Source organism: Gymnoscopelus microlampas (assembly GCF_963454915.1).
Source record: "Gymnoscopelus microlampas genome assembly, chromosome: 9".
NCBI lineage: Eukaryota > Metazoa > Chordata > Actinopteri > Myctophiformes > Myctophidae > Gymnoscopelus > Gymnoscopelus microlampas.
In genome coordinates, this window is record NC_139946.1 from 50,721,772 (window position 1) to 50,748,100 (window position 26,329).

The 26,329-nt window shown below is 43.3% G+C and overlaps 1 protein-coding gene across 1 annotated transcript in view; it reads left to right on the forward strand.

The window, feature by feature from the left end:
- The window catches only part of LOC311051243 (NACHT, LRR and PYD domains-containing protein 3-like), a 380,092-nt gene that overhangs the window by 68,194 nt on the left and 285,569 nt on the right, over window positions 1–26,329 (forward strand). The window lies entirely within an intron of this gene.

Below are 26,329 nucleotides of genomic sequence, written 5' to 3' on the forward strand. Positions count from 1 at the left end.
ACCGACTAGGAACGTGTTCACAGTTTATTCATTCCGGGGAGGAGGACAACAGGCACACATGTGTAACTCTACCCGTGTTACCTCAAATATGATCTATAATCATATTAATAATACTAATACTAATAGTAATAATAAAATAATAATAGTAATAATACAAATAATAATAATACTACTGCTACTACTACTACTACTAAGAATAAGAATAATGATAATGATAATGATAATGATAATGATAATGATAATGATAATGATAATGATAATAATAATGATCATGATAAGGGTAATAATAATAATAATAATAATATGGGTACATGTAATAATAATAATAATAATAATAATAATAATAATAATAATAACAACTATAAAAAGTGCTCCTCGGAGCACAGGTCTCCACCAGGTCAGGTAGGTTATTGTGGGCCAGCAATGTTCGGAATTCACCAATCAGGATGGAATATGAAAAATCAGATGGATCCGTCTCTTGATCACTTGACTATAGAGATAATGTGTACCGATTTGCATGATGTTTGGACAAAATGTGTAGGAGTATATAATATATAATAATATACAAAAAGAATGTTTCGTAAAAATCGGCCTCCTGGTGGCGCTATAATAGGGCAATGTTAAAAAGGTGTTCCTCAACGTAGTGCGAATGTGCGTGCAAAGGTTCACCGCAATCAGACACTGCGTGCATTTTGTTAAAAACTGGCCACTCTCAAACTTTAGATGTCAATCTTAGCCAATCAGGATGGAATATGAAAAATAAAACATGACATTTGGATCAAATCTGAAGGCGTAATAATATCAAAACATTTGTTTTACATAAGTCGGCCTCCTGGTGGCACTATAAAAGGCATGTGAAAAATGCAGGCCAAAGTTTTTCCTTGGCCTCTAGGGATTGCACATACAAAGTTTTACGCAGATGGGTGCAGTTATAGATAAAAAACACAAATCAGCATGTTATAGCGCCACCATGAGGCTGATTTGAAAACGTTCAAGTGTCATATCTTCCTCGGCCTAGTGGGAATGTGCGTGCAACATTTCACGGAAATCGCACACTGTGTTCATGATTTGAAGCATTTTGTTCAAAATGGAGCAGTCCTGCAAAGTTTGGAAGCCAATCTTAGCCAATCATGATGGACTATGAAAAATCTGAAAGACCCGTTTGGTTTAATGACTATAGAGATACTGTGTACTGATTTGCGTGATGTTTGGACAAAATCTGTAGGAGTACTGTCAAAAAATGTGTTTTGCAAAATTCGGCCTCCTGGTGGCACTTTAACAGGCCCATGTGAAAGATTTGGGGCAGAGGTTCTGCTCTGGCATCCAGGGAGTGTGTGTGCTCAGTCTCACTGCGATCAAGCCAACGATGCCGAAGATTATTATATGTTTGTCATTGAGTTGTAGTTTATTCAAGAAGAATTATAGAATGGTTCAAAAAATATGTTAAGTTCAGTCCAAAAAGCAAATATTTTGAGCTCAATTAAATTCATGTACATTATCAATAAAACAGAAAATATTCAGTTCTATTTCATACCAGAGCAGTGGTTCTCAAAGTGGGAGTTTATATAGCGTACATAGAAACCACTTAAACCCTACAGTATACATTGGCTATTTAAAAATAGCCGATCTACAAGCTCACGTTGTGAGATAATAGGCCTACATATGTTATTTAACAAAAATCTATATCTAATGCATTGGCCTTATATGATGACATAAGAAATGCATTGCAGTAGTATTTTACATGAAGTGTTTACAATTTGTGTTTATTATGTTTTATTTTTTTACAGTTGACAAGCAAGAGTGATACTCAATTTTGAAGTAATTCTATAGACGGGCAGGCAGACAAACTAAAATGTTAGGGGTGAGTCACTAACGCCTCATCTGTCTAATTCATTAACATGCTATGGTGCCTCATGCACCTTAACGTGTGTCGTTAATTAATTAGAAAGATGACCCAAGACGATGATGAGGATTGATTGATTGATTGAAGTACTTTATTTAGAAAGACATGGCAAAAGTACATGAAAGTACAGTTAACAATACAAGGCCCTCTAAACTGGATCGCCCATAAAAGCACAACGGCTTGTTTCAAATGAGATCCCCACACACTCAAATCATGATGACATTTAAGAAAACAGACAGATATACTACTATGCAGAACAACATACAATCAGCTTACAAGTTACTGGTATGAAAAACAAAACAAAAAAGTACATTAAACAGTTCGAGGAGGGGGGGGGGGGGGGGGGGGTAGGTTAATACTTTAACAGGGGCCAGTTGAATTATAGCCTCCCGAAGGTTTTAAAAGTGAGTAGGGTTTTACACTCCTTTAGTCCTTTTGGTAGGGCATTCCACATGTTTGTTGCGTAGCATGAGAACGAGTTCATTCCCTTGTTTGTGCCAAATCTGGGTTGGACATGATCAGTGGAGCTGCCTCTGGTGTATTTTGACAGGTACATGGGTAACCCAATGTCGTGGTGTATCTTGTAGACCAGGCCCATTGCAAGTTGCTGTACTCTGTCCTCACCCCTGAGCCATCCGACCCTAGCAAAATGAGCAGGGTTTAGATGGGTTGTATGTGTAAGGCCAAGAAGTAGCCTTACTAGTTTGTTTTGGAATGTCTGGAGCCTTATTTTGAAGGCCTTAGTTGTGTTGTGATACCAGGTGTTATGGTGAATCGTCTCTGTGCATTCATGCCATTTGATGTACTTCAATAACAATAGCTTCAATAGCAGAAAGATAACCCGAAATGATGATGAGGCACCGTAGCATTTTAATTAACCCTTTAAGACCGGGAACGCATCTGTGTGATTTTAGATTTCTTGGCTATTCAAAAATAGCAGATATACAAGCTCATAGCGCGGCACCGAGTGCCACCTAGTATAAAATAGAACATTTGTTTATAAAAAAAGAATAAGAAAAAACAAGAGATGAAACAAGCAGATACAAGATTTCAGTCCAACAGTGTGGAGTATTATGATTCAGTGTACTCTAACATGACAGTGACAACTGACAAGTCCTAAATCCTAAAGGTAAATTATTCTGTGTATCAACAGTTGATGTGTGGTTGGTTGACTTGACCAGCGGTCCAGTGGTGTGACTGGTTCAGAGGTGCTCTTGCTTTTCGTGTCTGGACCTCAACAAATTGAGACCGGGATAGAAGTCAAGTCACCTTTATTTGTATGGCACATTTAAAAAACAACTGAAGCTGACCCAAAGTGCTTTCCATCCAAAATAACATCACATAGACGTCCTAAAATAAAGCATAGTTAAAATAAACATACACAGCAATACAGTCTAAAAACAAGAGCTAAAGCCTCACTATGTAACTTTTTTTTATGAATAAAATGTAATTTTGTCCAATCGTTATGGTAGAGTATGTTAATACAATAACTCATACAATTGGGGTGGTTGTATTTTTTCTCTCTGCTCTTCTATTGAGACATGTATATCGTGTCAAAGGTCATGTCTCACCTAGACACAGGACCTGACACAAAGTTTTTACCTGATGTTCAAGATTCAATTTATCCCCCGAGCAAGCAGACTGGCTCTATTAGCTCAATAGTAAAAATGCCAGCACTTGCACAGGAAACCGGGTTCAAATCCGGGGTAGAAGAGGAAAGTTACATAGTACTGCTTTAATTACATTCAGTGGTCAAAACAGACAATGAGTTATTTGCCTTCAGACTGAGCTAAAGCCAATAGAAGAGAAGGTGAATCTAAAATGTTCAATGGTGGAGCTGGACTTTATGTGTAATGGGAGATTGTTCCAGAAGCTCATGGATGGTACAGACACAAACGTGACTTTTGTATGTTTTCTAACTTGTTGTTAAATACAACTGTCATTGATGGTTCACACAAAAGCCTCTGTCCTTCTATTGCCTAATAGAATACATTAACCTATGTGGGGATATTTGGTTACAACAAACAGAGTAAGATATGAGCTTGTAGATCTGCTATTTTTGAAAAATTGTGTAAATCTTTGAATATAATATATATTTTTTAAAGCAAACTCAAAACTTTGCTTCTGGGGACAAAGTATTTTGAGAATGTGTCTCAGGTCTTAATGGGTGGATGGGGCCAGCTTTGATTTGAGCTGGGAGTGAGTTCCATAGGGAGGAACATGACTGTGATTCCATGCGTAGGTGTGTTGTATGGCGTCTGAATGGAAACTTGAGAGTCGAAACTGACACGTAGATGATGAGTGATTAGATAATGAAGGCCATGGCAGGACTTCAAGGAATGCAGTGTCACAACCAGTTTGATCATGTGACCTGATTTACAGTCAGCAGCCTGTCAATGTGTTTTTATTGTTGATCTGTCATAATTCTTTCTTGGTTTTAAAGTACAAGACAGCCCAGTTACACCACTTAAAGCAGTCAGCTACAGCACCCCTTCAAGACAGAAGGAGAAATAGAAAAGACTAGGAAATAACATGTTTTATGTTCATTCTTGTTATTGTGTTTGTGTTTCCATTGTTGACCTATACTATTATTTTCCACATTTTAGAATCCATGACAACCAGTATTGTAGTACTGATTGTAGGCCTATAGCTGGGCAGGTCAGCCAAAAATATACTTATTTTCTATCAATTACACACCCCATGAAGCCTTGAATTCATGGAGATGTCTTTGTTTTTGTCGCATTCCTGATTAAATAATTTGTGCGCACTGGAACCAGCATCATGATATAGGCCTATTCATGTTTAGTTTGATGATAGATTCATTTTAGTTCGGTTTATGCATAGTTTATTAGTAATTGACTATTTTGTTTCGTTTTAGGCTTTGCAACCTATTTAAAGGATAATACAAAGCATGTCTATAGGTAGAACAACTAAAATGACAATGCAATTCATTGAGGTGTGGGTGTGTGTGTGTGTGTGTGTGTGTGTGTGTGTGTGCGTGCGTGCGTGCGTGCGTGCGTGCGTGCGTGCGTGCGCGCACACGTGCGTGTCACTGTTTGGAGAGACGGCGCTTTGAGGTGTGTGTCATTAACGGCTGTCTTTTTTTTTCTTCTAGTACCAACAAGAAAGCTGCAGGGCTTGGCTACTAGCTAGTATGCGTGCAAATCACCCTGGCATTCACAGTCACACTGCTTGATCTGATATATCAGGCACGTGACGCAGTCTCGAGTCGCAGGCATGCACGTGCACGCCAGTGTGTGTGTGTTGCTCAAAAAAGGTGACCATCACAAAGGTGACAAATAAAATGTCACTGCACGTGTCTGCTCGATGCTTGAGAGCTCAGTCTCAGTCAGTGGGTGGTGGGAGGGGCTGTGTCAGCATGCTCTTTCACTGCTCTTTCACCACAAACGCACGCATGCATGCGCACACACACACACACACACACACACACACACACACACACACACACACACACACACACACACACACAAGTTGATGAGGCTGTGTCTACGCTTTTACCACATGAATTATCATCTAATTCATTTATGTGAAACAATTTGTTTTTAAATTAATGTCACACTACTGTTCTGTTTACTATTTTCCAGTTATGACTGACTGTAGCCTGGTAAACCCCCCCTTCCGGAAATCTCATTTGCATTTGATTTCAGGAATTGGGTCTGGCCTGAAAGCTTATCTGGGCATTTCTGCATCGTCCACAAAATGGACTAGCCATTCAGCGTCCTGAAATGGAACGGCGGCCATTGAAACTTTTGAAACTTTGTCCGCTGTTTTATTCTCTGTTTTAAAACTTCAAAACGCTCTCAAATCTTTTATTGTGGCACGGAATTTACTTTCAAGATATTTTTCGGATAGCATTTAGTTGTTTAACTTCATCTATGTGGTCAATTAATCATGACAATAATTATTTTTTAATTCAGAGAACCGGCAGGGGCAGGCAGTGACACGCATGTATCCGAATAAAGCAACCTATTTTCGGCATGGCCCTTTCAAAAGTCCCCTTGCGTCACGTTGCTCTGGTGGTGGTGGAACAAACTGCTGATTGGCTGAAGCGGAACGAACTGCTGATTGGCTGAAGGGGTTGTCAGTCAACGGTACTAATCCCAGCCACAGCCAAAAAGCCACACAGGCCCTCATGCCAGACTCACCACTGAAATCAAATACAAATGACATTTCCGGAGGGAGGGGTTTACCAGGCTAAATTGACTGTCAATGTAGATAATAAAAAAACTTTGTATAACATTTATTCTAGTATGTAGAATGTATGTGTAAATGTAATGTAAATGTAAAGTCATTGACAAAGGGTTTTAACATGAGTCAGTCCATGCAATAATAAAAGATCAATTCCAACAATCTTAAAGCCTAATTTATGCTCTGTCGCACAACAGTGTTGCGTGTAAAAAGTATCAGATCTACAAACACACAACACATTGCATCTATGACGCATTGTGAGCTTATAGATCTGCTATTTTCGATGTGTGACACCTTCATGCGACAAAGTGTAAATCAGGATTAACTCGAGGATGGGGTGTGTTTGTGGGAGGTGACGTCATGGAAGAGAAGCACTCAAATGACCTGATGACATTTCGCACGCACAACTAGTCCATTGTTTGACACATAGCAGGCTGCAAGTTGTCTAACCACATTCTAAACAAACTATAAACTGCATATTTGCACCGTTCTCACCTCATGTTTTGTGTTGTCTTCAGGTAAATGGTAAATGGTAAATGGTGCATTTATATAGCGCTTCTATCCGAAGCGCTTTACATTGATTGTGCCATTAACCCATTCACACACACATTCATACACCGATGGCGGAGGAAACCATGCAAGGCACCAACCTGCTCATCGGGAGCAATTAGGGGTTCAGCGTCTTGCTCAAGGACACTTCGACACTAACTCTAGGGGAGCGACCCAGCCCGGGATCGAACTGGGAACCTTGCGGTTTTCCAGCTCACACTACCCGGCCACTCTACCCCTGAGCCACTGCCTGAGCCACTGCCGCCCCCCAGGTCACAAATAAGCCACCAGCTGTGATTAACAGCAGATAATAGCCTAAATTAGGTTTTTATTATCATTTTGAATTTTTTCGATACTTGATATTTGACGTAAAGTGAACCCAACATTAGAAAAAAACATGAAACATTACCATTATGTCCAAGACATCTGTACAACCCCAGAGTACACAGACTGAAAAAACCTAAACCCAAACAATGGGGAGTTAAAGGGTTAGCTTTCTATCGCTATCTGCTACTACTCAAATGTTTTACTTAAGTAAAAGTAGCAATACCACAATATAAAAATACTCTGTTAATAGTAAAAGGCCTGTGTTCAAAATGTTACTTGAGTAAATTTCAAATAATTGTACTTAAGTTCAGTACTTGAGTAAATATACTTTACACCACTGCGCTCCGGTCCCGGTTTGGGGACCCCCAAAAATCATTTAGGGACCCCCCTGGGGTACGAACCACAGTTTGAGAACCGTTGTCCTAGATGCCATTAAGAGAAATGCAACTATTTTTGCACCTTCACCGAATCTGGCAGACTTCCCAATATAGACAAGCGGGTTGATTTCGGGCAGATTTCTTTGCATATCAACTTCCAGAATATGTGCATTTTTGCGCACTGCCAAAGACAGTGCACTCTGGTTCCAGTTGTTATTTCACCCGCCACTTCTGTTCCTCCCACATAGCTAGATGGTTCAAACATGTTAATTATAGAGAGGAGCAACGTGTGTGTGTGTGTGTGTGTGTGTGTGTGTGTGTGTGTGTGTGTGTGTGTGTGTGTGTGTGTGTGTGTGTGTGTGTGTGTGCGTGCGTGCGTGCGTGCGTGCGTGCGTGCGTGCGTGCGTGTGTGGTAAAAGAGCATGCTGACACAGCCCCTTCCACCATTCACTGACTGAGACTGAGCTCTCAAGCATCGAGCAGACACTTGCAGTGACATTTTATTTGTCACCTTTGTGATGGTCTATTTAATACAAATAATAGATACTGTAGATAGACAGACAGGCACAATATAGGCAGGCAGCCAGGTGGGCGCCTGGTCTTCAACTTCCAAAGATTTTCACGTCTCTGTCCTTCCTTGTTGCTTTCACTGGCTTGCAGTTGCTGCCCAGATCCAATTGATAACACTGGCGACCTACAAGGCAATCTAGGACAGTGGTGTTTTTCTAGGCAAAGAGGTTTTTCTATGGTTGTTTTCAAGGGTGTAGTGGTCTTTTGAGCATCACACACCTGCCCGCAGATGCACTGGCGTGCACGTGGCATGCAAATGCTTTAGAAGCTATGTTTTTTTGTTGTTGTTAAAAATGTTTGTTTTAAAATATATAGAAAAATAAATATAGATCGATTCCTTGACCTAGTTGACATTAATTATCTGCCTTTGAAAATAACATGTCTGGGCCAAAAATACAAAGTACACAGGAGCCGAGCTTTTTTAAGTAATAAGTTAAACAAGAAATGAATGGAGCAGCAAATCTTCAAATCATGATATGTTGGGTTCTGAACGTTTTTTTCACAAAAAACATTAAGGTATTCTATTAGGCAATAGAAGGACAGAGGCTTTTATGTGAACAATCAATGACAATTGTATTTAACAGCTATGTTAGAAAGTCACGTTTGTGTCTGTATCATCCATGAGCTGACAATGGAGATACTAACACTTAGGAAATAACACTGTGCCTTATACTGGGCACACAGCACACCAATGAAACGTAACTGTTAAAATACATTCACACCATAAATACACTGCTCTCAGTTAAAATGAATAAAGACAAGAGTTGAGGCACTTGAGAATAGCACTAACTGCTGACCACGGCCTGTTCGTCATCAGTTCAGCTTAAAATACAATGAAATATAAATGTATCACTACAACCCATCATTTGTTAGAGTCTCTGTATAATGTCATATAGTACTCTTTGATTTTGGAAATTGGCTGGCAAGCGTCATTTAACACCAAATTCAAATGATGTGCTGTGCAATCGACATATACAGCATTCGGCTCTCTATCAATTATGCATTTTTGGGCACCTGAATAAATGCGACTCATAACACTGGCTCCGTCATATCCTTGGCCTCTGCACATTTGAAGTGACAGTCCTATAGTCTCTATCGGTTCAAGGATTATTCTCAAATCGCAGAAAAATCTCATTGACGTCAACCCTGATGGCGTTATCATTTTCATCTTTGCGAACTGTGATGTATCTGAAAACCTGACTGAGTTGAGTTGACTTTAGTTAAATCCTGAGTAGTGTCCACTATGACTGATTAAACCTGAATAAACTGAATAAACCTCGGACATTGTTTCATAAACAATCTGGTTGCGTACTTTCTGTGACAATAATGCAATTAATTTGTTTCGAACTTCCGGGCTTAAATAATTAACTGTGCTTTTTTTATAAAGCAACTCTTGCAATATGGGATCATATCGAGCCAACAACTCTATTACTGACACAACTTTTCCACTAGAGCTCACCCACTTTCTCACAATGCCCTCTAATAGCAAGGTTGCAAGAAGCTAACGTCAGAGTGACATCTGTGACTCTTTTTAACACTTGGGTCCAAAAATTAACCTGATGCTTGCACTGGCGGTCAAGTTGTGCATGCACTGTACGGTAATTTTTCCAGGTGTCAAATACCACACATGCGGCTAGATGAGCGATGATTGGTGTTTCTTTATTTTGCCAGACAGTCCTTGCCAGTCTTTAATCCCGACAGTCCAGGAGAGGTGGTGGGATGGGCACCTCCTATCGGCGAAAAGCCAACAGGGCTCGCAATACGCACGGTCCATCTTTGGAGAATAACATAGCCATTTACGAGGGAATTTACAACCCAGTTTAGATTTTTTGTAATAATAATTCTTCTGAGAAGAAGAATTGTATTTCAAACCATTAAAAAAAAACATTTATCTTGTGAGACCAGAAACATTTCTCAACACTAGATTTTCAGGCCTTCAAATCCAGTCCTATATTGCGCAGATCATAGCAATGGTCACTGAGTTATGGCCATTTGAAATGTTAGACACTGCTGTGATATTGCTGTAGTGCCCCAGATGTGCACTTTAGGGTGTTTTGGTGTGACTACTGTCATGGCAGACCCATGAACAGTGTTTGTGGCACGTTTGGTGAGGATTGGAGCAATGGTGTGCTTGGGGCCCCCAGGGACCCCTGATGTCACACGTGGCCTCCGGTGTGATTGTCAAGGCAGACCCCTGAACAGTGTTTGTGCCAAGTTTGTTGCGGATTGGTGCAACGGTGCACCTGCGGCACCCAGGGGCTCTTTTTCCCCATTGATTCCTTGGATCATGACAAAACTTATAAACCATGTTTGTGCCAGATTAAATTTTTTTCAAAACAAACTTTTTGCTACTCTTACAGATTCTGTCAAAAACTCACACAAATTCTTACAAATTATCCCTGGGGTCATGTGATCAAGATGTTTCGGATCCCATTCCAATTGGCTATGACTGCCTTCCAAAGTTTAAGGGTAGGCAACCCAGCCTGGCGGAGACCTGTGCTCCTAAGAACACACTTTTCTAGTCTATAGTAGAGTTCTCAATTTCTGGCCGAGCCCGGCCGGGTTGGGGCCGAAAACGTATGCTAATTGATCGGGCCGGGCCGGACTCGGAATGTCTAAAAAGAGAAGAAAAGAAATAAACAATAATAATAGTATTCTTATTAATATTCATAATAATTCTATTATGTCTGTACTTACTTACTTACTTAGTCCTCTTGCACTTCTTATAGATGAGGCAGCGGGGCTGTCATCTAAGGCGCGTAGAGCCAATCGTAGCAACCAGGTTTCTCCATCTGGGTCTGTCGTGGGCAAGGTGTTGAGCTTGTGCCAGAGTCACATCGCAAGCTTTTAGGTCCTGTGCTATTATATCCAGCCAGCGGGTGCGGGGGGCGCCTCTGGGGCGTCTCCAACCGGCTTGCTGGGGATTGAAGGCCAGGATGGCGCTTGTTGGGTGTTCCGCGGGCAGGCGGATGATGTGGCCATACCAGCGCACTCGTCGCATTGCTGCGAGGCGGGATGCTGGGAGCTGTTGGGTTTTCTCTCTTAGAGCCTGGTTTGTGACATGCTGGCTCCACGTGATGCCTTCGATCCTCCTGAGGGCTCTGGAGTCGAAACCATCGAGCCTGGCCACCAGAGTGTTATTCAGCGGCCATGTTTCCGAGCCGTACAGGAGGACAGAAATGACAGAGGCATTGTAGACTCTGAGCTTTGTCTCCCTGGATATGTGCCGGTGTCGCCACAGCGGTCTCCACAGGGACTGCATGATGGACGCTGCAAGGGCACGGCGTCGGTCGACCTCTATTTTGAGGTTGCCGGTGTTGGACACTGTCGAGCCCAGAAACTTGAATGTTGGGACAAAGTGGACAGGGGTGCCATCAAACAGAAGGGGTGGTGGGTCAGGTCCGTCGCCTACGTGCATAAGTTCGGTCTTGTGCCAGCTTATCTTCAGGCCGAGCTTTTTGGTCTCCTCGTCAAACACGCTGAGGGCTTCAGAGAGCTGATCGGCAGTCTCACTGAACAGAGTGGTGTCATCAGCGTATTCGAGGTCCTTCAGAGTGTAGCTTCCGAGTGACACCCCGGGGACCCGCTCACAGACTCTTGACATCAGGTGGTCAATGACACAGTTAAAGAGTTCTGGGGCAGCGACGCAGCCCTGCCTTACCCCGCTGTTTATGGGGAACCACTCGGAGTCCCGACCATTCACACGCACACAGCTTTCCGCACCATGGTACAGCTGCTTGAAGAGTGTGGTGATTTTTGTTGGGGCGCCGAGGGACTTCAGGATGTTCCAGAGGGACCCGTGGTCCACAGTGTCGAAGGCCGCCTTAAGGTCAATGAAGGCAATAAACAGGTGCCGGTCCTTTCTGAACTCCCGGGCCTTTTCTATTAGGAGCCGGAGAGCAGAGATGTGGTCGGTGGTGGAGCGGTTGGGCATGAACCCAGCTTGTTGTTGGCGCCGTCTGCTTCTGGTTCCAGGTAGAGCTCGGGTGAGTAGGATACGGGTGAAGAGTTTACCGGGGATGGAGAGGAGCGTGATGCCTCTATGGTTGCTGCAGGTCAGCTGATCTCCCTTTCGCTTCCAGAAGGGGAGTATAATGCCCCGTCTCCAGTCATCAGGCAGCGACTCAGAGACCCACACGAGGTTGATAATCTCTGTGAGCCAGAGGATGATGTTGTCTCCCCCGGCCTTCAGCATCTCTGCTGTGATGGTACATATGCCAGGGGCTTTGCCGTTCCTGAGCTTTGTCAGGGCTGCTTTGACTTCGGCTGGGGAGACGGGGGTGATGGAGCAGTCCGGGTTTGTGGTGGAGTGTCTGGTGAGAGTGGGGTCTTCCGGGGCAGGGGGATGGTTTAGGAGCTCGCTGAAATGCTCTTTCCAACGGCTGATGCAGTCAGCTTCAGTAGAGAGGACGTTGCCGGCCCCGTCCTTCACTAAGAAGGAGCGCTGGCGGGGGCCTGCTTTCCCTTGACGGAGGAGGTTGAATAGCTGCCGCAGGTTGTTATTTTGGGAAGCCGTCTCCATGGCTGTCGCTTGATTGCTCCAGAAGTTTTCCCTGTCGCGCCGGATAGAGATATTGCGCTGGCTGTTGAGGCGCCGATACAGGTCCAGGTCCCCTCGCAAACGGGCAGCTCGTCTGTTGTTTACGATGTCCAGTGTGTTCTGGGATATCCAGGGCTTCTTTGGGGCAGGTCTTGTTCGCCCGATGGATTCTGTGGAAGCCTCAATGACCTCATTCTTAAAGTGGGGCCAATCCTGGGGTGTCCCGCTGGAGAGAGCATTAAAGCGGTTTGCGATGGAGCACCTGTACGACTCCATGATGGCCGGGTCTTGCAGACGAGAAGAGTCCAGTCTGAGGGAGGCGTTGGTAGATGCCACTGCTTTGAGCTTCAGCCGCAGGTCAGCTATCAGCAGTCGGTGGTCTGTTTTGGCAAGCTGTGCACCTCTGAAGACACGGCAGTTGGTGATCGATGTCTTCCATCGGCGGGATATGAGGATGTGGTCAATGGCTTTTTTTGTTTTTCCGTCTGGGCTGTACCAGGTCCAGTGATGGATCCTTTTCCGGGGGAACCATGTGTCGGCAATGCAGAGGTTGGTGGCTCTGCATAGATTCAATAATCGTTGGCCGTTATCGTTGGTGGTACTGTCGATAAAGACGGGACCTGTTACTACCGGGAGGGTGGGATCTGGTGTGGAGATTGTAGCATTGGCGTCGGTGAGGACAATGACAATGTCGTGAGGGGGGGCTGCCTGAATGGCGTCTTGTAATTGGTCGTAAAAAGTGTCCTTTGCCTCGTCTGGAGTGACTTCGGTTGGGCTATAGGCGACAATAACTGTCATCTTCCCATGTTGGTGTAGGAGGCGGGCAGAGAGTAATCTATCGCTGACTGGTTTCCAGCTGATGACGGATTTCCTCCGGTATAGCGGGATGGCTAGGGCTACACCATGGAGGCCTCTCCCATCATTCGGGCCGCTCCAGAGAAAGAGGTGGTCGCCGGCAATGGTCTCTCCAGTTCCACGCCAGCGTGTCTCGCAAAGGCCAGCAAGGGCAATGTTGTAGTTGGAGAGTTCACGGGAGAGTAGTGTTGGGTAGCCAAGGCGCAGGAGTGTTTGGACATTCCAGCAGGCTATGCGGGTTTTTTGTCGGAGATCCAATTTTCGTAGGTCGGGGGCAGGCAGGGGTCTGTTGCCGGGATGATCCGTCCGGTTTCTTCTAGTTGCTTTAATTGGTTTCGTAACTGTTTTATTTTCACCATGCTGGGTAGTTGGCCCTGCGATGGCTAGTCAGCTGGTGGGGCTGCCACCTTGCAGCATGCTGACAGGCTGCGAAAACCCCCGCGTAGAGCGAGGGATTCGGGGGCGGAACTGTTAATTTGTGCCATCCTGGTACCGTAAGCCCCCCTGGGGTTACAGGCCCATCGTACACCGAGCCCGGGCAGGCACCAGGTAGGGTTAAGCCGTCACACCTCGTCAAGGTTACACAGTTCCTTGTCCTGGTGGGGGTGAGGCCCACCAGGACAGTGACAGATTTCACAGCAAGGTTGCAAGAAGCTAACGTCAGAGTGACATCTGTGACTCTTTTTAACACTTGGGTCCAAAAATTAACCTGATGCTTGCACTGGCGGTCAAGTTGTGCATCCACTGTACGGTAATTTTTCCAGGTGTCAAATACCACACATGCGGCTAGATGAGCGATGATTGGTGTTTCTTTATTTTGCCAGACAGTCCTTGCCAGTCTTTAATCCCGACAGTCCAGGAGAGGTGGTGGGATGGGCACCTCCTATCGGCGAAAAGCCAACAGGGCTCGCAATACGCACGGTCCATCTTTGGAGAATAACATAGCCATTTACGAGGGAATTTACAACCCAGTTTAGATTTTTTGTAATAATAATTCTTCTGAGAAGAAGAATTGTATTTCAAACCATAAAAAAAAAACATTTCTCTTGTGAGACCAGAAACATTTCTCAACACTAGATTTTCAGGCCTTCAAATCCAGTCCTATATTGCGCAGATCATAGCAATGGTCACTGAGTTATGGCCATTTGAAATGTTAGACACTGCTGTGATATTGCTGTAGTGCCCCAGATGTGCACTTTAGGGTGTTTTGGTGTGACTACTGTCATGGCAGACCCATGAACAGTGTTTGTGGCACGTTTGGTGAGGATTGGAGCAATGGTGTGCTTGGGGCCCCCGGGGACCCCTGATGTCACACGTGGCCTCCGGTGTGATTGTCAAGGCAGACCCCTGAACAGTGTTTGTGCCAAGTTTGTTGCGGATTGGTGCAACGGTGCACCTGCGGCACCCAGGGGCTCTTTTTCCCCATTGATTCCTTGGATCATGACAAAACTTATAAACCATGTTTGTGCCAGATTACATTTTCTTCAAAACAAACTTTTTTTTTCTCTTACAGATTCTGTCAAAAACTCACACAAATTCTTACAAATGATCCCTGGGGTCATGTGATCAAGATGTTTCGGATCCCATTCCAATTGGCTATGACTGCCTTCCAAAGTTTAAGGGTAGGCAACCCAGCCTGGCGGAGACCTGTGCTCCTAAGAACACACTTTTTTAGTCTATAGTAGAGTTCTCAATTTCTGCCCAAGCCCGGCCGGGTTGGGGCCGAAAACGTATGCTAATTGATCGGGCCGGGCCGGGCTCGGAATGTCTAAAAAGCAAAGAAAAGAAATAAACAATAATAATAGTATTCTTATTAATATTCATAATAATTCTTATTATGTCTGTGTGTGTATTTATTCATTATGAACAGCAGCACTGTCAATGTGGTGCTGCTGCACTGACGGTGACTGCCCATGATGATGTGTAGGCAGCAGAGAAAAGTTGCTGCTGCCGCTGGCTTGCTGCCTGGTTTATACCTAATTGCACGCTGGTTTTGCGCACTGAATAGCCATTTCATACAAGCTTACTGATGCTCACAATGCATCGCGATCTAACATGTTGTGAACTTGAAGATTGGTTACTTAAATGAGCCATAAATCAGACAGACGACAGACGCCAAGGCAGACAAAAGCCTGATTTGTACTTTGTCACATGGCGGTGTTGCGCACTGAACATAGCAGATCTGCAAGGCCAGAATACAACTCGGACTCACCATCATTTTCATTGCCTGCTGCCAGCCCACATAGGACGTTATTAGTCCGTCAAGAAAAAAAAAGATAAATAAACAAAGCATTGGATCAAGCGCACTGGATCAAGCTCCACAGGTGTTAGTAATTAAATACATCAGTTGTGACGCTTAATTCACATTGGTGGAAATGATACAGTCATGGATGAACTTCAACCTGGTGTTTGCACTTTCTCCATTTACGGCCCATACATCTACATAAACTTTCAGATTTCAAATATAAAGTACTTACCTCATGGCCACGGATGTTACAATTCTACTCGGGTACCCCTACATAAGTATCCGTATCTTCCGTATTATTTAGCATTTTAATCGGATCGGTGACTATTTTCTCTAAATTGTATCCCTATGCTTCGGTTGGAAGGTGTATTGCACTTTGATACATTATAACTCAGTGAGAAAATGGCCGCCGATCGGATTAAAAGGCTTTTTATTGAACAATACAGAATATACTGGTACTGTTGAGGGCCCGTACAAAATTGTAACATCTGTGGATTTATTCAACTTTATATTTGAAATCTGAAAGTTTATGTAGATGTACGAACTGTAAATGGAGAAAGTGCAAACACCAGGCGATGCAGTGTAAACGTGATGTTTACACTGCGCCGCAGCCCGTACCGCCGTGTGCAGATTGGGTGAAAAGAAAATGGGAAAAGGGGTAAGATCGGGTTTTCATTGGCCAACAGGTAAAAGAGCCGAGGGGAAGATTTCATTGGCAAGAAAATGCGGAAGGAAAGGGGAAAGGGAAAATGAAGGGATTTTTTTTTTAGTGGCTGGAAAATGAAGGGCGGTGGTTTTCATTTGCAGCAATTGAAGCCGGGAGCTCTGTGAATGGTCAGATAATGAAGCGCTCTTACAGTCCACCAGGGGCTGGGTAGTGCCGATCCCAACCCCCCGTGATCGAATCCCCCTGCCGGCACTCTTTTTTTTCCGACAATTATAGTTCTGAACCGTGACGGAGGCACTGTCTCAAGCGAACTTGAGCCACGAGAGGCACCAGCGAGGGAGCTAAAGCGAGCAAGTCACCGTGCTGAATGCTGTGAAGTTCGCTCGAGCCGATTCAGCGCCGTCCAAGTTACGTAATGATAGGCACAGAATCGTAAATCCTGTTTTGGGGTGAGCGTTTTTCCCAACTGCCACTCAAAGGGACTACTGGCCAATCACAGCGCTTCTTTTCCAGGATTTCCTATACATATATTTTCGCAATATTGTGGAACACAAGCATTCCAGACCTACTGTACATTTCAGTGCCTGTGAGCAGCACAAATGTTTAATGTCACTTTTGGTAGCCAGTAGTTTAAAGGGACAGTGCACCTTAAAACTGCAATTGTAAACAGTGTTTCAAGACAGTCATATGTTGTGGAAAATATACTTTACAGCTAAAGAGTATTATTTAACATTAAGGGTCAATTAAGGTATTTAAAGTATTGAATAAGAATACTATTTTGTTAATGAGGTACCCAGCAGCCCTGGGACCCGTAACAATAACACATTTTTTTGTTTTTGTTTGTCAAGGTAGCTTTAATAGTTGTTTTCCACTGAGGTGAGCAGGCATTTTATGTTGATGAGGACATTACTGTGATTCCATTTGTAGGTGTGTTGTATGGCGTGTGAATGGAACAATAGACAGATTAACTTGAGAGTCGAAACTGGCACGTAGATGATGAGTGATAACGAAGGCCATGGCAGGACTGAAAGGAATGCAGTGTCAAAACCAGTTTGATCATGTGTCCTGATTTACACTCAGCAGCTTGTCAACGCATTTTTATTGTTGATCTGTCATAATTCTTTCTCGGTTCAACCCAGCCCTTAACACCACTTAATGCAGTCAGCAACCATTCAAGACAGAAGGAGAAACAGAAAAGACTAGGACATAACATGTTTTATGTTCATTCACATGGGAATGTGTTTTTTTTTGTGTTTGTGTTTCCATTGTTGACCTATATTATTATTTTCCACATTTTAGAATCCATGACAACCAGTATTGTAGTAGGCCTACTGATTGTATAGCTGGGCAAAGGAGGTCACCCAAAAAAGGACTTATTTTCATGAAGATTTCCTTGTTTTTGTCGCATTCCTGATTCAGTAATTAGTGCGCAGTGGAACCAGCATTATGAAATAGGCCTAAAGTATTCATGTTTAGTTTGATGATAGATACATTTTAGTTAGGTTTATGGGTGCATACGTAGTTTATTAGTAATTGACTATTTTGTTTCGTTTTAGGCTTTGCAACCTATTTAAAGGATAATACAAAGCATGTCTATAGGTAGAAAAACTAAAATGACAATGCAATTAATTGAGGTCCAGGTGTGTGTGTGTGTGTGTGTGTGTGTGTGTGTGTGTGTGTGTGTGTGTGTGTGTGTGTGTGTGTGTGTGTGTGTGTGTGTGTGTGTGTGTGTGTGTACACGCGTGCATGTCACTGTTTGGAGAGATGGGACTTTAAGGTGTGTGTGTCATTAACTGCTGTCTATTGTTTTTTTAAGTACCAACAAGAGAGCTACAGGGCTAGGCTACTAGCTACTACAGCAGTAGTATGCATGCAAATCACCCAGGAATTCACAGTCACACTGCTTGATCTGATATAGCAGGCACGCAGTCTCGAGTCGCAGGCACGCACGTGCACGCCAGTGCATCTGCAGGCGGGTGTGTGTTGCTCAAAAAAGGTGGCCATACACCGTAGCAACACGTAGCAGACCACTACATCCCTGAAAACAAACATAGAAAAACCTCTTTGCCTAGAAAAACACCACTGTCCTAGATTGCCGTGTAGGTCACCAGTGTTATCAATTGGATCTGGGCAGCAACTGCAAGCCACCGAAGCCAGTGAAAGCAAGAAGGAAGGACGGAGACGTGAAAATCTTTGGAAGTTGAAGGCCAGGCGCCCACCTGCCTGCCTGCCTACAGTATATTGTGCCTCTCTGTATATCTATCTATATAAAATAGACCATCACAAAGGTGACAAATAAAATGTCACTGCACGTGTCTGCTCGATGCTTGAGAGCATGCTCTTTCACCACACACACACACACACACACACACACACACTCACACTCACACACACACACACACACACACACACACACACACACACACACACACACACACACACACACACACACACACACACGTTGCTCCTCTCTATAATAAACATGTGTGAACCATCTAGCCACTGAGTGTGGGAGGAACCACAACAAGGTCACAGAAGTGGCGGGTGACAAACGTCTTACAACATGCTATGTCTGCTATTTTGGCACAAATCCATAGTAGGATGAAGTATAAAATAGGTTATAAGTCTCCCCAAACTGTCTCCATTAACTGTCACAAATACAAACTAACAACTGGAACCAGATTGTCTTTGGGAGTGCACAAAAATCACTTATTCTGGTAGTTGATATGCTAAGAAATCTAAGAAAAAGAAAAAAAAAGGCTAAGAAATGTCTTATGTAAATTCAATGTACATAATATTAATAATAGGGCTTCAGTGGTTAAAGTACTTTAACTACAGTGAAAACACCATCAATACCATGATTGACATGCAAACAGGAGGACTTATAATACCAACGTTTATGTAATGTTACATTACATTACATTACAGTCATTTAGCAGACGCTTTTATCCAAAGCGACTTACAGTAAGTGCATTCAACATAGGTAGGCAAGGGCTACTAATCACCAGAAGTCTTAAGTGCATTCTCTTCTAAAACAAGCAACTGAAAACAACCATAGAAAAACCTCTGTCCACCACTGTCCTAGATTGCCTTGGAGGTCGCCAGTGTTATTATTGGATCTTGGCAGAACTTCAAGCTAGTGAAAGCAACACAGAAGTACGGAGACGTGAAAATCATAATGTTAATATCTGATCACAGAGTGCTTGCCTTTGTATAACTTCAGGTTCAAGTTGTTGAGGCTGTGTCTATGCTGTGTCCATATGAATTATCATGTAATAATAGCTCATGTATGTGAAACAATTATTTTTAAATTGATTCACACTACTGTTTTGTTTACTACTTGCAGTTATGATGACTGACTGTCAATGTAGATAATACAAGATTTATTCTAGTATGTACAGAATGTATTTGTTAATGTTTGACAAAGGGTTTAACATGAGTCAATCCATGAAATAATAAAATATCAATTCCAATACACGTGTAAAAAAGTAGCAGATCTACAAACTCACAAAACTTTGCATCTGCAACGCGTTGTGAGCTTATAGATCTGCTATTTTTGACGTGTGACACCGTCATGCGACAAAGTGTAAATCAGGCTTAACTCGGGGACGCGAACGTGTGTTTCCTCTCCGATCTCAGTAGCGGGGGGGCGGGGTAGACACGCTTCGCTCCAAGTCATGCAAAATAATCGGCGCTGGCATTGCCTGGGGGGGGTGATCATTTACGATTCTGTGCCTATCGGTACATAACTCGGGTCTGAATAGGCTCAAGCGAACTTCGCAACGTTCAGCACGGCAACTTGCACGCTTCAGCGAGCTCGGTGTTTTTTCTCGTGGCTCAAGTTCGCTTGAGACTGCGCCCCTCCGTTGCGGTCCAAAATGTAACTTTATCGGCAAAAATGTATCTGCGGTTATTTGAAAAAGTAGAGGTACCTAGAGGTATGGATAGGGAGTTTAGTAATTAACGAGGCAAGCCACTGAGGCTGGTTCTGAGAGTGGGTATTCGGGCAGGATTAGTATGTGCCCACCGTTCCCAACTCTTCTAATGTAGAGCAAAAGCAGGGTACTGAGATTGGGGAGGAAATACACGTTCGCCTTGGGGACGGGGTGTGTTTGTGGGAGGCGACCTCATAGCCTGGGATCCAGTCTGCTTCGCTACGTTCGGCGGACTTTTTTTTCTCTCTTCGCTTCTCAGTCTGGAATGCACCCCATTGACTCGTTTTGCAGAACTACACTGGAACTACATATGTTACGTTAGGCAACGTCGTTGCTGGTTGGATGTTGTTCAAACGAATGACGAATCACAACGATCACACTGTTTTAGACTGTTTTAGACCAATCAGAAGCCACGGTAGGTTTCGAACCTTGGCTGCTGTGTCCCGCCTCCTGGAGATAGGAGGCATTCCAGACTGAGAAGCGGAGAGAGAAAAAAAGTCCGCCGAACGCAGCGAAGCAGGCTGGATCCGGCTAGCGACCTCATGGAGGAGGAGCACTCCAATGACGAGTACACAGAATGAAAAAAACTAAACCCACACAATGGGGAGTTAAAGTGTGAGCTTTCTATCGCTATCTGCTACTACTCAAATGTTTTACTTAAGTAAAAGTAGCAATAGCACAATATAAAAATACTCTGTGTGTCTGTTACTAGTAAAAGGCCTGTGTTCAAAATGTTACTTGAGTAAAAGTACAAAAGTATTGGCATCAAAATATATTTAAAGTACCAAAAGTAAAAGTACTAAATTGTTTGAAAATAGCAGATCTACAAGCTCACAACGCGTTGCGATGCGTTGTGAGCTTGTAGATCGGCTATTTTCCAATAGCCTATTTATAAAATAGGGCTGCAGTGGTTAATGTATGTTTTATAATATAATAATTTATACCTGCAATTGCAAAGCAACTAGTAACTAAAGTTTTCAAATAATTGTACTTAAGTTCAGTACTTGAGTAAATGCACTTAGTTACTCTAAACCACTGCACTCCGGTCCCGGTTTGGGGACCCCCAAAAATCATTTAGGGACCCCCCTGGAGTACGAACCACAGTTTAAGAACCGTTGTCCTAGATACCATTAAGAGAAATGCAACTATTTGTTCACCGATATAGACTTCCCAATATAGACAAGCGGGCTGATTTTGGGCTGATTTCTTAGCATATCAACTTCCGGAATACATGCATTTTTGTGCACTGCCAAAGACAGTACACTCGAGTTCCAGTCGTTATTTTGTATTTGTGACAGTTAATGGAGACAGTTTTTATAATTCATCCTACTATGGATTTGTGCCAAAATAGCAGACATAGCATGTACTGTAGCAACACGTTTGTCACCCGCCACTTCTGTGACCTTGTTGTGGTTCCTCTCACACTCTCAGTAGCTATGTGGTTCAAACATGTTCATTATAGAGAGAAGCAACGTGTGTGTGTGTGTGTGTGTGTGTGTGTGTGTGTGTGTGTGTGTGTGTGTGTGTGTGTGTGTGTGTGTGTGTGTGTGTGTGTGTGTGTGTGTGTGTGTGTGTGTGTGTGTGTGTGTGTGTGTGTGTGTGCGTGCGTGTGCGTGTGTGTGTGGTAAAAGAGCATGCTGACACAGCCCCTCCCACCATTCACTGACTGAGACTGAGCTCTCAAGCATCGAGCAGATATGTGCAGTGACATTTTATTTGTCACCTTTGTGATGGTCTATTTTATACAAATAATAGATAGATAGACAGACAGGCACAATATAGGTAGCTAGGCTTATTCCTTGTTGCTTTCACTGGCTTCAGTGGCTTGCAGTTGCTGCCCAGATAAAATTGATAACACTGGTGACCTACACGGCAATCTAGGACAGTGGTGTTTTTCTAGGCAAAGAGGTTTTTCTATGGTTGTTTTCAGGGGTGTAGTGGTCTGCTACAGTATGGCGTATGGCCACCTCTTTTGAGCAACACACACCCGCCCGCAGATGCACTGGCGTGCACATGGTGTGCACATGCTTTATAAGCTATGTTTTTTGTTGTTGTTGTTAAAAACGTTTGCTTTAAAAATATATATACATTTAAAGATTTACACAGATTTTCAAGATTTTTCAAAAATAGCAGATCTACAAGCTCATGTCTTATTCTGTTTGTTGTAACCAAATATCCCCCAGGTTAAGGTATTCTATTAGGCAATAGAAGGACAGAGGCTTTTATGTGAACAATCAATGACAGTTGTATTTAACAGCCACGTTAGAAAGCATACAAAAGTCACATTTGTGTCTGTATCATCCATGTGCTGACAATGGAGATACTAACACTTAGAAAATAACACTGTGCCTTATACTGGGCACACTGCACACAAATGAACGTAACTGTTAAAATACATTCACACCATAAATGTATCACTACAACCCATCATTTGTTAGAGTGTCTGTATAATGTCATAGTACTCTTTGATTTTGGAAATCGGCTGGCAAGCGTCATTTAACACCAAATTCAAATCATGTGCTGCGCAATGGATATATACAGCATTCGTCTCTCTATCAATTATTCATTTTTGCACACCTGAATAAATGCGACTCATAACACTGGCTTCGTCATATCCTTGACCTCTGCACATTTGAAGTGACAGTCCTATAGTCTCTATCGGTTCAAGGATTTTCCTTCCAGTCCTTCTGCAGATTGATCTGAGATATTCTCAAAGACTTTAGTTAAATCCTGAGTAGTGTCCACTATGACTGAATAAACCTGAATAAACTGAATAAACCTCGGACATTGTTTCACAAACAATCTGGTTGCGTACTTTCTGTGACAACAATGCAATTAATTTGTTTTGAACTTCTGCGCTTAAATAATTAACTGTGCTTTTTTTATAAAGCAACTCTTGCAATATGGGATCATATCGAGCCAAAAACTCCATTACTGACAAAACTTTTCCACTAGAGCTCACCCACTTTCTCACAATGCCCACTAACAAGGTTGCAAGAAGCAAACGTCAGAGTGACATCTGTGACTCTTTTTAACACTTGGGTCCAAAAATTAACCTGATGCTTGCACTGGTGGTCAAGTTGTGCATCCACTGTACGGTCATTTTTCCAGGTGTCAAATACCACACATGCGGCTAGATGAGCGATGATTGGTGTTTCTTCATTTTGCCAGACAGTCCTTGCCAGTCTTTAATCAGGGCTCGCAATACGCACGGTCCATCTCTGGAGAATAACATAGCCATTTACGAGGGAATTTACAACCCAGTTTAGATTTTTTGTAATAATAATTCTTCTGAGAAAAAGAATTGTATTTCAAACCATAAAAAAAAAACATTTCTCTTGTGAGACCAGAAACATTTCTCAACACTAGATTTTCAGGCCTTCAAATCCAGTCCTATATTGCGCTGATCATAGCAATGGTCACTGAGTTATGGCCATTTGAAATGTTAGACACTGCTGTGATATTGCTGTAGTGCCCCAGATGTGCACTTTAGGGTGTTTTGGTGTGACTACTGTCATGGCAGACCCATGAACAGTGTTTGTGGCACGTTTGGTGAGGATTGGAGCAATGGTGTGCTTGGGACCCCCAGGGACCCCTGATGTCACACGTGGCCTCCGGTGTGATTGTCAAGGCAGACCCCTGAACAGTGTTTGTGCCAAGTTTGTTGCGGATTGGTGCAACGTTGCACCTGTGGCACCCAGGGGCTCTTTTTCCCCCATTGATCTTGGATCATGACAAAACTTATAAACCATGTTTGTGCCAGATTACATTTTTTTCAAAACAAACTTTTTGCTACTCTTACAGATTCTGTCAAAAACTCACACAAATTCTTACAAATTATCCCTGGGGTCATGTGATCAAGATGTTTCGGATCCCATTCCAATTGGCTATGACTGCCATCCAAAGTTTAAGGGTAGGCAACCCAGCCTGGCGGAGACCTGTGCTCCTAAGAACACACTTTTCTAGTCTATAGTAGAGTTCTCAATTTCTGCCCGAGCCCGGCCGGGTTGGGGCCGAAAACGTATGCTAATTGATCGGGCCGGGCCGGACTCGGAATGTCTAAAAAGAAAAGAAAATAAATAAACAATAATAATAGTATTCTTATTAATATACATAATAATTCTATTATGTCTGTGTGTGTATTTATTAATTATGAACAGCAGCAATGTCAATGTGGTGCTGCACTGACGGTGACTGCCCATGATGATGTGTAGGTAGCAGAGAAAAGTTGCTGCTGCCGCTGGATTGCTGCATGGTTTATACTTAACTAGACCATACCCGGTCGACGCATCCGTGGGGGGATATGCGCACATGATCTGGCAACCCGGGAGGCAGTTCGTCCCATAGCTGGGCAGCCCCGTAACCATGGCGACAGTGTTTGACACAAAAACGCTAATAAGAAGCTGAGATTTGGTGAAATTGAAAAACGGGCTTCACAGTTAAGTTCAGATGGTAATGGTCAATGGCTGTGTGCAAAATCAGAGCAATTGGTCCAGCCATTGAGGAGAACCGGCTAGCTTCACCTACGCTTCACCTACTCACCTACTCAAGACGGTTACTAGAATTATAGTATGATTGCACGGTGGTTTTGCGCACTGAATAGCCCATTTCATACAAGCTTACTGATGCTCACAATGCATCACGATCTAACATGTTGTGAACTTGAAGATTGGTTACTTAAATGAGCCATAAATTAGACAGACGACAGACGCCAAGGCAGACAAAAGCCTGATTTGTACTTTGTCACATGGCGGTGTTGCGCACTGAACATAGCAGATTTGCAAGGCCAGAATGCAACACAGACTCGCCATCATTTGTATGGCCTGCTGCCAGCCTACATAGGAGGTTATTAGTCCATCAAGAAAAAAATTATAAATAAACATTTTTTTTTCTGCACAGCAAGATCAGCACACTGCATCAAGCTCCACAGGTGTTAGTAATTAAATAAATCAGTTGTCACGCTTAATTCACAGTGGTGGAAATGATACAGTCATGGATGAACTTCAACCTGGTCTTTGCACTTTCTCCATTTACGGCCCATACATCTAAATAAACTTTCAGATTTCAAATGTACTTACCTCCTGGCCACCTGATGTTACAATTCTACTCGCTTACCCCTACATAAGTACCCATATCTTCCGTATTGTTTAGCACAGCGGTCTTCAACAGGGGGTTCGGGACCCCTAGGGGGTCCTCAGAGTTACTACAGGGGGTCCGCCAAATCTTTGTGTGATATGTTTTATTTTTTTTACCGTAACCACTTGAACCCTCCCTTTTCTGAGGAGAACTTTAGCCAAAAATAGCAGATCTACAAGCTCACAACGCCTCGTGCTGTGAGGCGTTGTGAGCTTGTAGATCTGCTATTTTGGCAAAGAGGTATAGGTGTAGAGGGAAAAAAGAGCAGACCACGTAAACAATAAAAAGTTGAATCTGAAACACAATTTTATACAATATAGAAGAGGGGGTCCCTGCTTCATCTCCCTCTTAGCTAGGGGGTCCTTGGCCTGAAAACGTTGAAGACCCCTGGTTTAGCACTTTAATCCGATCGGTGACCATTTTCTCTAAATTGTATCCGTATGCTTCGGTTGGTAGGTGTATTGCACTTTGATACATTATATAACTCAATGAGAAAATGGCCGCCGATCGGATTAAATGCCTTTTTATTGAACAATACGGAATATACGGGTACTTTTGAGGGCCCGTACATAATTGTAAAATCCGTGGCCATGGGGTAAGAACTTTATATTTGAAATCTGAAAGTTTATGCAGATGTACGGACTGTAAATGGAGAAAGTGCAAACACCAGGCGATGCAGCGTAAACGTGATGTTTACACTGCGCCGCGGCCCGTACCGCCGTGTGCAGATTGGCTGAAAAGAAAATGGGAAAGGGGGTAAGATCGGGTTTTCATTGGCCAACAGGTAAAAGAGCCGAGGGGAAGATTTAATTGGCAAGAAAATGCGGAAAGAAAATGAAGGGAAAAGAAGGGGGACTTTTTTAGTGGCTGGAAAATGAAGGGCGGTGGTTTTCATTTGCAGCAATTGAAGCCGGGAGCTCTGTGAATGGTCAGATAATGAAGCGCTCTTACAGTCCACCAGGGGCTGGGTAGTGCCGATCCCAACCCCCCGTGATCGAATCCCCCTGCCGGCACTC